This window comes from Adiantum capillus-veneris, chromosome 20, assembly GCF_014529385.1.
Source record: "Adiantum capillus-veneris isolate H3 chromosome 20, ASM1452938v2, whole genome shotgun sequence".
Classification (NCBI taxonomy): domain Eukaryota; kingdom Viridiplantae; phylum Streptophyta; class Polypodiopsida; order Polypodiales; family Pteridaceae; genus Adiantum; species Adiantum capillus-veneris.
This window is the reverse complement of record NC_140950.1, coordinates 54,520,615-54,532,950: the sequence shown is the minus strand read 5'-3', so window position 1 is coordinate 54,532,950 and position 12,336 is coordinate 54,520,615. Positions and strand designations below refer to the sequence as shown.

The 12,336-nt window shown below is 43.7% G+C and overlaps 2 pseudogenes; both read right to left on the bottom strand.

The window, feature by feature from the left end:
- Positions 1-3,673: 3,673 nt before the first annotated feature.
- Positions 3,674-4,146, bottom strand: LOC147432536 (putative calmodulin-3 pseudogene; annotated as a pseudogene).
- A 285-nt stretch (positions 4,147-4,431) lies between these two features.
- Positions 4,432-5,141, bottom strand: LOC147432535 (uncharacterized; annotated as a pseudogene).
- Between the last annotated feature and the right edge of the window lie 7,195 nt (positions 5,142-12,336).

The following is a 12,336-nucleotide window of genomic DNA, read 5'->3' as shown; positions in this document are numbered from 1 at the left end:
ATCAAGCCGATGTCAAAGATACCATGTATTGCAGCAGTCACTCAGAGACCACATGGACCACCATCGGAGATTTACCTGGCAAGATGTAGCTTCATCCTCTGTGAAAAACACAAGCCAAGAGGTTGCTATCCACTCAAAAATACAACTACAAGGTGATGAAAACGCTGATGTCCAACAAAGTTTTGTGTGATCGTACTCTTCTGGAATGGTCCAAAATGGTGCAGAGAGTCTGGGGAGGGTGTTGAATCAATGTAGCAACCCTGGGTGGGCTAGAAATAGAGAAAACAGAAGGTTATAATGGCTAAAAGCTAAAGTGTAGAGAGAGGATTCTTGGTGATAATGCATCAAATGCAAAGCCGTGTGGGTTGGGGGAAGATCTAGAGTTCGTGTGTCCAAGCGTTGCCCTTCTCTCAAAATGCTGGTGTATATGCCCGAAAACACAGGGCTTGTCAAAACCTGAAGCGAGGGCAAAAAATAAAGATGGCAAAGAAGGATATTCCTGGCAATGAAAAGACCTAAGGAGGCCAGTGGTGGGTGTCAAATGACTGATTGCCTGGCATGGGGGCAAAAATGTAGGCGGCAAGGAAGTTCTCCATGACGGAAACACTCCATGTTCCTTCACTTGCCTAGGTATTGCAAAAATGTTGGCTGATCCAGCCCTTGGGAGGAGAACCTCATGCAGGAAGATGATGCACCCAGACCATAAAGAGTTGTGCTGCTGATACCATGTGAGAGTGCATGTGTGCATAAATATGAGAGGGGAGAGAGAGAGAGACAGTAGCCACAATACAAAACCCTCATGTTTTCTTGTTCAAAAACGTTGAAGTTCTCCTCCTGCTCCGAGATGAAAAACGCTGAGGTTTTGCCGTGCCAGAAGCTGAAAACGCTGCTAAAGTTCTTGCGCAAGCCAAAAAAAAAAACGCAAATGTCTTTCTTTGCTTTTGGTGTTTTCTTGTTGGACAGCCCCACGCATACAAAAATGCATATGGAGAGGCCTGTAGAGGCTAGCACTTGCTACATGGAGGATGATCTCCATGGGAGGAGAACCTGTTGCAAATGACGTGCCTAGAACATGACACTTCGATGTTGAGGCAACAGCAAAAGTCTACACAATCTCAGGAGGCTTCCGAACAACCTAGGGGCAAGATTTTAAGAACAGGAGTGAGTCATCTATGAATAACTTCTCTAGGAGCTGGTTGTTGTTGGGCAAGGCCAACCCTTGAATCTACCCTCTCTTGCAGCACAATCTTTGAGCATATTAACTACAGGATGCGAGTCAATGGAGAACAACAAGGGGGCAATAGGGCATCCCTATTTGGTTGATCTTTTGAATTTGAAATAGCCCACAATCCTAACATTGATGAACAAAAGCTCAGAGTGACTACCAACTACTGCTAGAGTATGGACTAGCCTACAAAGTCGAGACCCAAAGCCCATTGCTTTCATGACAACTTCTATGAATGCACATAATTCTATCATAGGCCTTGTCCAGGTTGAGTTGTATTAGAATGCACTCTTGCCTAGTGAGGGAATCATACTCAATGCCAGAAATTGATGCCAAAGTATTCTCATAGATTGACCTACCTTTTATAAATCCATGTTGATGGGGGGAGATAGAGTGATCAAGTAGTGGGAAGATCCTGAGGGGGACAGCTTTTGCAATGATTTTATATGCCACAGACATCATAGAGAAGGGGCACTAGTGCTTTAGTTGAGAATATCTAGGGCATCTACATAGAGAGCGACTTGTGCCCTCCCCTCGAGTTGTCTAGGCAGAGAGAGAGAGAGAGAGAGAGAGAGAGAGAGAGAGTACTCATGAATCTTTGATTTTTCCTTTTTTTTGTTGTGGGGTATAAAAGGTTTGTATGGAAAAACAACACCAAAGCCTCGATACCCTAGCAATGGGAAAAATGAGACCCAATTGCTAGACCAATCAAACAAGTTGCTGTAGGGATCCTCAACCATGCCGTTCATGTGGAGGCCCTCTGTGCCAAGTTTGTGGTCTCGATTGCACAAGAAGACCATGCATGACCTATAATATGATGGACCAAGTGAATCTCTTCTCAAAAGGGGGGCAATGGAAAGGGGTTGAGGTTCATGACAAACTGCTAGCCCCTGAGTGGACAAGCCTGACTCTGGGCGGCACAACGGGCGAGCTGGTTGCAAGTGCAATAGAGCGATGGAGGCTTTGGAGTGGGGGGAGTTAACTAGATACTTCAAGAACTCCATAACTTTTTGGTCCCCTTGGATCTCAAAAGCATACTTTTGAACCCTTACTCGAGGGGAATTTCAAAGAGCGAGCGAGACTTTTCGAGCAAATAAAAAATCGAGCAAACTAATCCAATAAAATCCCAAGGAGCTTATGTTTCCCTACCATCTCTAATAGCATTTTGGACTCGATTAAACATCATTGTATCTTCAAGAACTAATCCTAAGCACACCCATATAGAAGCCATCTAAAACGAAGTTTGAGTAAGAAAGAATGCACAAATCAACATGTTAGCACAACGAAAGAAATTTCCATTGTTAAAACTTCACGCAATTCTACAAATGTGGTCCACACTATATAGTATTTTGTTGATTAACTATCCATATTCTAGAGATTGTGGACTAAAACTCTCCATACTACAATACCCTTTGTAGCCCAATGATGACATGGATAAACATAAATAGCCAAGAGCATGGTGGTAACATCAATAGCCAAGAGCATGGTGGTTAAGCAAGATTTTGAGAAGAACTTGGGGTAGAGAGAGAGAGAGAAAGGCACTAGGGCTTACTCTTCTTAATTTCATACTTTTTGCACACATAGTCTCGGCACCTCTTTATGCACTGGTGGTTGCCCGTATTGCTTAGCCTTTGTCTCCACCAATCTCTTGGGTTTGCACTGGCTGTAGTCCTTGTCCTCACTGCAGATGTTGCCCCTCTATGTTTTTTGTAGTTTAGCAAGATATATTCTTTGAAGAACTTAGGGCAGAGAGAGAGAGAGAGAGAGAGAGAGAGAGAGAGAGAGAGAGACTAGCTTTATAGCTTTGAAGCCACTAGTGGCAAATCAACAAACCGAGGCTGAAAGCTATCTGACTGGAACCAATGGTGGCTTGGACAGAAGGTGGCCAAGGGTGGCTAAATTCAACACGCTCACGGCTTGCTAGGCTCTAGATGTAGGCCCTCTCTCTCTCTCTCTCTCTCTCTCTCTCTCTCTCTCTCTCTCTCTCTCTCTCTCTCTCTCTATGTGTGTGTGTGTGTGTGTGTGTGTGAAGTTCTTCCCTAGACTCTCATCCAATACATCAAGTTCTTACCTCGACTCTCCTCTAATATGTTCAAATTTTGGGGCGTTCTTTCTTTCCCTTGGAACAAGCTGTACTGCGAGCTTCAACATACCCCTCCTAGGTCTTCTTACGAAGCTAGAGACACTTTGCCGGTGGGAAAGCTCTTCTTAACCTTGCACCAACTTGCCCCTCTCTCTCTCTCTCTCTCTCTCTCTCTCTCTCTCTCTCTCTCTCACACACACACACACACACACACACACATAAAACGAGGCAACAATGAATAAATTTCATTTTTAAAGTGTATTAAAATTCATACCACTATTGCTCTATATGATGGTGGATTATAACAACCAGAAGAATGGTGATTTGAATTTAGCACCGTTTAACGTTTACACCTGCCAAAAGCACTACTTTGAGAGCATCATCCTCATAGATTCGTCATAATTCACCTATCCATCACCATGAACACCTTCCTCTTGAGCCATTTCGTCAACCTCTTCATCTATCAACTTCTCTCCTAGATTTTTCTCATGACTCATCACATGGTGAAGCTCTACAGCATAAATATGCCCATTCTGGTCCTTATCGAAAACCTTGAATGCTTCTTTCAACCCCTCCTCAAAGTCAGTATCTTTCATCTTGCGAGCCATCAAATTCAAGAACTAAGGAAAATGGATCATCCCATTCTCGTCCGAATCCACTTCATTGATCATCTCTTGTAGCTTTGATTCTGTCAGGTTTTGTCCAAGTGCGCACATCACAATACCAAGCTCTTTGGTGGTGATATTGCCCTCATTGACATTGCCATCTTTTGTCAGTAGAAGAGATTGAATGCTTCCTTGAAGTCCGTGATCTAGTCTTCACTCAATTGCTAAACCATCGTCCTAAAGAAAGCACACACATAAGAAGATGTAGAAGAAAACATGGCGAGACGTAAGAAGAAAGATGATGAAGAGTGGTGAGTTGTGAGGGCGAGGAGGAATGACGAGTTGTGAGGAGCACGATTGTGTCTCCCTTTGATCTCATGAAGGTGGACCGTGGGGGTCTTTGACTTGAATCCCTCTCTCTCTCTCTCTCTCTCTCTCTCTCTCTAGATAACAAGTTGGTTGATTGATTGTTCACAGCATGTGATATTAAACCCTGTTTAAGAAAAAAATACAATGGGTCACAAACAAGGAGAACCCATGCGATCATCCACAGCCTGAGCTACTATGCCCATTGGAAGATGGGTAAGGCGGACTCCACTGTCAGTTTGTTTCGGTGCTGACCACCAGGGCCAGAAGCTCGAAACGTGTCCATGCGACACGCGAGAAAAGAGAGCTCTCCAAAAGTGCAAAGTAATCAGCATGGGCCTCAGCTGGGCGAGCACCACGTCGCTTGCTCCAGTCTTCTTGCTCTGAGATCCTTGCTTCATAAAACTCCTCCTCTCTCCGAAACCACTCCTCATCTTCAGCCTGAGTCTTATACCACTCTTCATCAGGATTGGGCAATGGACTTATGCCTTCATCTTTCTCCAATGCAGCAGTCCCAAAGTTCTCTGAACCTGATTGAAACGATGAGTCTGAGGAGATATCTCGAAGGTCCCACTCTTCGTCATTAGTGACAGCTGTTGGCGATGGGGTGGTGTGACGCGCCCTCGTGCTGTTCAAGTTGACAAGTGGTAACTGGGATGTCAGCGAAATGAGCCTTCTACGTGAAAAGAAACGAGGTTCAACTAGTGAAGACGATGAATAGGATGAGCAAGAAGATGAAGAAACATAGAGGCGGTTCAAAGTCGCCACGACGGCTAGCTGACTGTGCCTAATGCAACTCTCAGCGAATTTCAAGCGGAGCATGGCAACAGCTACATCGCGTTCCAAGCTGCCACACGGGCATATTGGCGCGCTCTCTCTCTCTCTCTCTCTCTCTCTCTCTCTCTCACACACACACACACAGAGAGATCCAAAAACTCCTGAAAACAGCCCGCGACGCCGCGGACTGTTTTTGAGGAGTTTTGAAATGCTTATAACTTATAAGCAAACAGACATACTCAAGGTCTAAAAACTCGTGAAAACAGTCCGCGGCGCCACGGACTGTTTTGAGAAGTTTTGAAATGCTTATATACTCGTTGTAAAAGCAAAACATCGGCTTCGTTATCCGTCATCCCTCCTCCTGCTAACCAGACCTTAGCCTGAGAAAGTTCGAAAGCAAGCCTGTGTGCGGACAAATCAGTCCCTCAAGCCCAGACGCGCGTGCGTGCGCGTGCGCACACACACACACACACACAGAGCTTTGCGAGAGACTGACAGAGAGAGACCCTCTGCAATACCGAGAGAGAGAGAGAGAGAGAGAGAGAGACATTGTTTGGCTATAGCATCGGATATTGATCTCTCCCAAGATTGTACTCGGCTAACCTGTTCATCGCATGTTGCTGGCTGCCCCCTCTCCAAGCCCTTGCCATATCTAAAATAGCATGTTGCTCCCTGTGCCGTGTCGTTGGTCTCCATTTGGTCCACCTCCTCCTTGCATGCTGCGCGGCTCCACCCTTTGCCTAGCGCCAACCAACTGGGCTCTCGCTTCGCAAATACCCCTCTAAAAGGCTCTAATTCGTGGAAATTCCCAAAATACGCCACAAATTTCAAAATTTTCCAAAACACCCTTTATCTATTTTGGTTGGATTTTTGAAGATTTTATCATCTTTATTTCTTTTCGACAATTGAGATGCGTTTTTTAGTGCTTGGCATGTAATTTGTCACAAATTACCTAGCAAAAAAGGCAATTATGTCTAAAAATAATGAAGGAATTTAACTCCAAAGCCTACATAACCAACTCGAATTCTAGTTTTAGCATTTTGTATGATAGACAATCAATCTTTTTATGAAAAGCTACGAATTTTTTTATTTTTGGAGAAATTTAGTCTCACAACCAGGGGTAGTTTGGGAATTTTTGAAACGTGAGGGGTATTTTGGAAATTTTCACAAATTAAAAGGGTATTCGGGTAATTTCCCTTTTATTTTTATGTTTTTGATTACCCTTTCACTTCGAATGTAGATACCACTGAATAGGAGTGTATTCCCATGATAAGGCAACATAGCTTTGTTGATGCAGACGGTTTTGTTGTGTTCCCATTGATTCCGTTGCGAACGTTGTCTTTGCATTGTCTTATTCTTCTTCACTCCATCGTGGAAGATGAGAGAAGTTAGGGAGAGGAGAGCGGCATAGTTTTGCCAACTCTGCCAAACTTGGTAGAGTTGAACTCTTCCGTGCAATGTTCTTACTGGGCTACCAGGGTCGGCGTGCAAATCTTCTCTAAAGCACCCCATACATAACTTTCAACTTGTATTGCCCATAATCTCCATAGATTGCTAATAGCTATAGTGGAGATTCCTCTACTTGCTTGCTTGAGTAAAACTTCGAATGTCTCGCAAGTTTTGAACTCCTCAACCGGCATGAGAGATTTAAAGACTCTGCTCTGTTACCATATACATGTGGTAGTGATGTGTGTGAACACACTAGGACCGTCATGACATTTTTTCCCTCTTTAGGAGGTTTTTTCCCCCGTGCATTTTATATATGCCCATCACTCTAGGGCTATCTATCTTTCCATTGCACACTAAGTAACACACTCTCTATTGTGTGCCTTGAGCTTCCTTCGTCTTCTCCAAGCTGTGTGTGTTTCTCTGCAACCCTAATTCCAACAATTGGTATCAGAGCAGGTCACGTCCTCTCGGGTTTAGTCGCCAGCTGCTCCAGCACACGCCTGCTCACTTTCTCCAATTTCAGTGAGTTGTGGCAAGTGTTCGCAGGTCGACAAATATTTTGGGTGAGCTCATAGAGCTCAGTGTGCTCAGAATTTTTATTTGGGCTCATTTCAGCCTCCGTTTCCACTACAGGCACTACTGCACAAGCTATTTCATCATTTTGTGCAGAATTTTTGTCAGTGCCGTTTTTTGCATAACAGGTGCCTTATAGTCTTCTACGGTTTGTGCTATATAGCACAGGTTGTTCCCGCTCCGTTTCTCCTATTTTCGAGCAGTTTTCACATCAGGTGCAGCATTTACCATGGCTGACAACAACAACACAGATGTGTTCAAGATGTTTGCTACTGAGGACAGGTTGGATGGGGACAACTACCCTATGTGGTCTTATATGATGCAACATGTTCTTGTGTCAAAGGGTTTCTGGAACATTGTGCAGGGCATTGATGTACGTCCTGGTTCCGAGGATGTAGACGATGTTGAGGATGTTGCAGGTCTTGCTGCAAGGATTGCAGCTGTTAGAGTTGTTTTGCCTACGGCAAAACATGCTCGTTGGGATGTTAAGGATGTGCAGGTTCATGCATTGATTGCGTTGTTTGTGAAGCGCACCATTGTTCCTCATATCCATTCAACAAAATCTGCAAAACAGGCTTGGGATATTCTAGAAAGTCTTTATGCAAGCCGCAATGAGGCTAAAATTGCTTTGCTGCGTAAAGAGCTGGAGTCGAAGATTATGCATGAGGAAGATGATATGGACACTTTTCTTGCTGGTGTCAAGGATATCAATGAGCAACTTATTTCTGTAGGTGAAGTCATTTCAGACAGTTCCCTTGTGCAGACTGTTCTTGATGCCTTACCAGATTCTTACCAAATTTTTGCTAGTACTTGGAGACTTATGACCAAAGGAAATCGTGAAGTTGTCAAGTTTGATGCATTATGCACATTGCTGTTGCAAGAGTCACTTTCCAGAAAAAACAGGACTAGGCAGAGTGTAGTTGAACAGGCTTTTATTGCTTCTCAAAGAAAGGGTGGTAACAGCAATGCAGCCACTTCGTATGGTTCTGCTGCGAGTGGCAAAAATTATGTTCCTAATGCTTCTGCTGGCAGCAATTCGTCTGGAAATTCTGGTGATAAGGGAAAAAAGAAGATGCGTTGCCATTATTGTAAAGCCAATGATCACTTGATCAAGTCGTGTCCTAAGTTGAAGGCCAAAGAGGCTAAGAAGAAAGAGGGTGGTTCCACTGCAAATGCTGGTTCCACTACAAATGCAGCCATTGTTGAGTCTTCTGTGAAAGGAGACTGTGTTGCTGATGTTGATGCAGAATGGGCTTTTAGTGCAGAGTGCACTTACAATCCTGTTGTCCATGATGTATGCTTGTCAGTTGCTGCAGATTCACATGTGTGGTATTTCGACAGTGGTGCTACAAAGCACATTACCTCACATCGTGAATTGTTTTCCTCTCTCGAGTCTGTCCCTCATGGGAATTCAGTCACTTGTGCCAACAACGCCTCTTATCTAGTTCACGGAGTTGGAAAGATTGTGCTCACTGCAGCTAATGGCAGTTCCTTCACACTTGTTGATGCACTTTATGTACCTGGGATCAAGAAGAATCTCTTGTCTATATCCGCACTTGCTAGACTTGGACTTGTAGCCAAATTTGTGGATGACAGATGTACAGTTCATGATCTCAGTTTTGGTGATGAAATTGTTGCATCTGGGCTTTTGTGCCGTGGGCTATATAAGCTCACTTTGTATGACAAGTGTGGACAAAATTTTGCAAATGTTGTTGCAAATTCAAGGGCTATTTCAGATGCAAAACTTTGGCATGCACGTTTTGGTCATCTGAATTTTGTCAGTTTGCTGCGTTTGCAGAAATCTGCTATGGTTGCTTCTTTGCCGCCTCTTGAAGCACCTGTCAAACATATTTGTGAAGGCTGTATTTTGGGTAAGATGCAGCGTTCTAAATTTCCAAAGGATGGTTCGGTTTGGGCCACATGCAGGTTGCAGCTTGTGCATAGTGATGTTTGTGGGCCCATGCAAACTCCGTCCTTGGGCAATTACCTATACTTCGTGACTTTCATTGATGATTACTCCAGGCATGCATGGGTATTTCCGCTTAAAGCGAAGTCCAAACTTTTTATGTGCTTCAAACAATTTCTGGTTATGGCTGAAAATGTCTCGAAATGTACTATGGGCACCCTCCGTTCCGATCGAGGGGGGGAGTATATGTCTCATGAATTTAATGCATTTCTGGCTAGTCGTGGGATAAAACACCAATGTACAGTGCCTTATACACCTCAACAAAATGGTGTTGCTGAGAGGAAAAACAGGTTACTGACGGAAATGGCACGATGTATGGTCAAAAGTCAAGCTTTGCTGCATTCTTTTTGGCTTGAGGCCATCATGTGTGCCACTTATGTACTTAACAGGTGTCCTACGAAAGCTTTGCAGTCTACTATTCCATATGAAGCATGGCATGATAGAAAGCCTTCTATTGAGCACATGCGTGTTTTTGGCTGTTTGGCATATGCTTTGGTGCCACAAGTGCAGCACAGAAAATTGGATGATAAGGCTGTCAAATGTATTTTGTTGGTTATAGTGCTGAAAGCAAAGGTTACAGGTTGTATCATCTGCAAACAAAACGTATTTTGGTTTCACGGGATGTAGTGTTTGTGGAAGATTCTGTTCAGCCCTTGTTGTCATGTACTAGAGACAGTAATATAAGCTCACAAGACATTTATGACACTTTGTTGCCTCTTTTCAGTGGTGGAAATACGAATGTAAGTTCCAATGAGGCAAATGTACAGCCTATGGGGGTTTCTGAAAATGTTTTAGATCAGCCTATTACTAATGCAGATGTACATGATGTACTTGATGAGGAAAGGGCTGAAAATGAGCAGGCTAGAGGTATGCCAAAATGGCTGGTGCACACTTTGCGTGACAGTAAATTGGATGCACCTTTGTCTAGTCGTACTCATTCAGGCTCTTGCCATGCATCTTATGCATCAGATTGTTATGTTTTGGCTGTGTCTAGCTTACATGATGTTGAGGAGCCTCTGTCTTTTGATGAAGCACAAAATTCAGAAAATTGGATGGCTGCCATGCAATCAGAATATAATGCACTCATAGAAAATGACACATGGACTTTATGTGATTTGCCTCCCGGAAAAAAGGCCATTGGTACAAGTGGGTTTACAAGTTGAAACGCAAGCCGGATGGTGAGATTGATCGCCATAAGGCTCGACTTGTTGCAAAGGGTTATGCACAGCAAAAAGGCATAGATTATGAAGAGACTTTTGCTCCCACTTGTCGTATGACTACTGTGCATTTTCTATGTGCATTGGCAGCTCATTTTGGTTGGGATGTACATCAATCAGACATTGTTACTGCTTTCTTGAATGGTGACATATTTGAGGAAGTTTATGTAACGCAGCCTCGCCGTTTTGTCATAAAAGGACAAGAGGACAAAGTGTGCAGATGTAAGAAGGCTTTGTATGGGTTGAAGCAATCTCCTCGTGCTTGGTATGAGAAAGCTGACACTCATTTGGTTAAACGAGGCTTTCGTAACAGTCCAACAAAAAGCACATTTTATGTAAAGCATGAGGGTGATGTACTTCCCATTGTGGTTCTTTATGTTGATGATTTGCTGATCACTGGACCAAATGAGAGACATATTGCTGAATTTAAGGTTGATTTGAATGCTACTTTCAAGATGAAAGATTTGGGGTTGTTGCATCATTACTTGGATATACAGTTTAAGCAATGTGATGGTGGTATTTCCTTGTGTCAGAAAAGTTACATAGAGACATTGCTATGTAAGTTTGGACTTGAGGATTGCAAACCTATTGCCACTCCCATGGAAATAGGTTTGAAGTTGATTCTACATTATGATGGCGATCCTGCTGATGTCACTCTTTACCAAACTGTTGTTGGTTGCCTCATTTATGTATGCAACACGACGCCGGATATTCAGTTTGCAGTCTCACAGGTCAGCAAATTTATGCATAGCCCAGGGTCTAAGCATTGGCAGGCTGTCAAGAGGATTTTCCGCTACCTTAGTGGCACTTTACATCTTGCCTTGTTTTATCCCAAGGGGGGATCATTAACGCCAGACTTACATGCTTTTTTGGACTCAGATTGGGCTGGTTGTTTTGATACGCGAGTGTCCACAAGTGGTTTTTGTTTCATGCTTGGCAGTTCATGTATATCATGGTTGAGCAAGAAGCAACCTACTGTGGCCACTTCGAGTTGTGAGGCTGAGTACAGGGCAGTCTTCACAGCTACGGTTGAGTGTGTATGGCTCAGACGCCTTATGGCTGATTTGGGTGTTGGACACGGCACTGCCAACACTATCTACACTGATAGTCAGAGCACATTGGCAGTTGCGAGGAACCTAGTTTTTCATGCTTGCACAAAGCACATTGAGGTGCATTACCACTATGTCAGGGAGAGGCTCTTAGCAGGAGAGATCATCTTGGCTTATGTGCCAACACAGGACAACCTTGCAGATCCTTTTCTCGTGAGAAGCTTGAAGCTTTCCGCAAAGCTTTGGGCTTACTCCCCTTTGTGGACTGATCATGTCCTTAGGGCATGGCACTTCCCTTTACTCATGTGCCAGCTCTCGTTCACCGCATCACTCCAGGGGGGATTTGTTACCATATACATGTGGTAGTGATGTGTGTGAACACACTAGGACCGCCGGGGCATTTTTCCCTCTTTAGGAGGTTTTTTCCCCCGCGCATTGTATATACGCCCATCACTCTAGGGTTATCTATCTTTCCATTGCACACTAAGTAACACACTCTCTATTGTGTGCCTTGAGCTTCCTTCGTCTTCTCCAAGCTGTGTGTGTTTCTCTGCAACCCTAATTCCAACATGCTCTAGCCAACTTGCACACAATCATTTCGTGCTTGAAGAGAAAACTTCATCTCTTAAAAAAACTTGTTCCCCCTCAGCTCCAAGCAAAACTATTGCTCCCTCTCAGGCGTCGTGTTTTGCACTAGCCTATTTGCTCTCGTGAATTGTGTTTTGCCTTGACCAGTTGCCTGCCCCGCCAACTCTTACCTTCCTCTGTTAGCTCATCGTCTCGTCACCCACCATCTGCGATATTCCCTTAAGTTATCACGAGATATTTCTACGAATTCTCTTCAGTGATTTATATTCAAGAATTGTAGGCACATGATCCTATTTTTCTCTACTAAAAGTCTATATTAATTATGAGATTCCTTTCTATGGAAGTTGCTAGGTTAATAGCCAAACTTTGGAATTCCACAAGATTCCTTATAATGAATCTAATTGGATTTCATAGGCTTGTGTCGCATGGGATTTCAAT